This window comes from Homalodisca vitripennis, chromosome 5, assembly GCF_021130785.1.
Source record: "Homalodisca vitripennis isolate AUS2020 chromosome 5, UT_GWSS_2.1, whole genome shotgun sequence".
In the NCBI taxonomy this organism is placed as follows: Eukaryota; Metazoa; Arthropoda; class Insecta; order Hemiptera; family Cicadellidae; genus Homalodisca; species Homalodisca vitripennis.
This window is the reverse complement of record NC_060211.1, coordinates 34253565-34255068: the sequence shown is the minus strand read 5'-3', so window position 1 is coordinate 34255068 and position 1504 is coordinate 34253565.

Below are 1504 nucleotides of genomic sequence, written 5' to 3'. Positions count from 1 at the left end.
GGATAAGGCCGTTTCACACCGCGGTCACACTATGTCACGTTACGTCACGTGACAGACGTAGAGTTCACACCGCCACCGACGTCTGTCAGATACTGGCAAGTGGTTCATGGTGCGATAGCGCGTTTACTAAAAATGTGCCTTGCTTGGATGACGGCGATAGTAGTTCGAGTAGTGAAGAGGAAATCATGCTGTTGTATACGGTTACAAACCAAACGCACTGGTTGCACCCTATCAACCACTAGAACCACTTACTATTTTGTTCCAGTTGCTCTGCTATTTCACCCCATGCTGTGTCCTTTAAATTGCTGTCTCTATACTTCTCCAAATCTGTATTCCACAGCAGTGGACGCGTTCTGACGGCTTCAATTAACTGTTCCATAATAAATAACAAAAATAGCAATCCAGCTTCTTGTAAAGAGTTACAGCACGAAACTACGCGACAGGTCTGGTCATGCGGGCGGCGGGGTTAGCGAGCCAATGCGTATGCGCGAGGCCACAGAAGTCGACAGATGTTTTGAAAAGATCGCTCTCGGAGCGATTCCTCAGATTCGTCTGTCGACATCTGTGGTGTCTGTGAGGTTCTGAGAGGTCGTTGTGAATTACACCATTTAAAACTATGGAAACAGATCTTTTGAAAAATCTGTCACGTTACGTAACGTGACATAGTGTGACCGCGGTGTGACACGGCCTTTTAAAGTCTGTCTCTTTAGAAACATCGTCATTGTCCTTGTGTGCAGCTTTTAGAAATTTAATGCATTATTACTACCTTATAAAGGTTATTAACAAGCTGTCTTCCCATAAAGTTGGTTATACTGTATATCTAATGCAAGGAATTAATTGCTAATGTATTAAAAAGTTGTTTGGTAGAGAGCATACTGACACTAGAAGAAAGAACCAATACCCATAACGAAAAAATAATAAATAACTAATATTAATAACATTGTTTTAAACAATTCATTTTAAATATAGAGAAATCCAATTATAACACTATTTCATTATAAATGGTAAATCCTAAATAATTCCACACAATATTTAATAAAAGGGTAAGTTTCAAATACCATAACAGGTTGTAATATACAATAACAGACACAATACCTAGGAAAATAAAAAATCTGTAATGACTCATCTTTATAAAACTATTTGTAATCATACCTCATCAATAGAACACAAAAAGTATATATCCAAGGAAATTGGTCACAGGAAGTCAAAATAGAGTATGGTGTCCCTCAGGGATCAGAACTTGGACCCTTACTTTTTATCGTATATATATATATATATATATATATATTATATCAATGACATAACATTGGCTGTTGATGCTAATACGCTTCTCTACGCTGAGAAAAACTTTTTCCAATAGTAGTAATAACCTGAATGAACTAAAGAAATTAACCGACACCACAATAATCAAAGCATTAATTATATAGAAAGCATTAATTATTTAAAGAAAACTTTTTTAATGAATGAAACTAAAACTCGAAACATTTAGTTTACTTTAAAATCA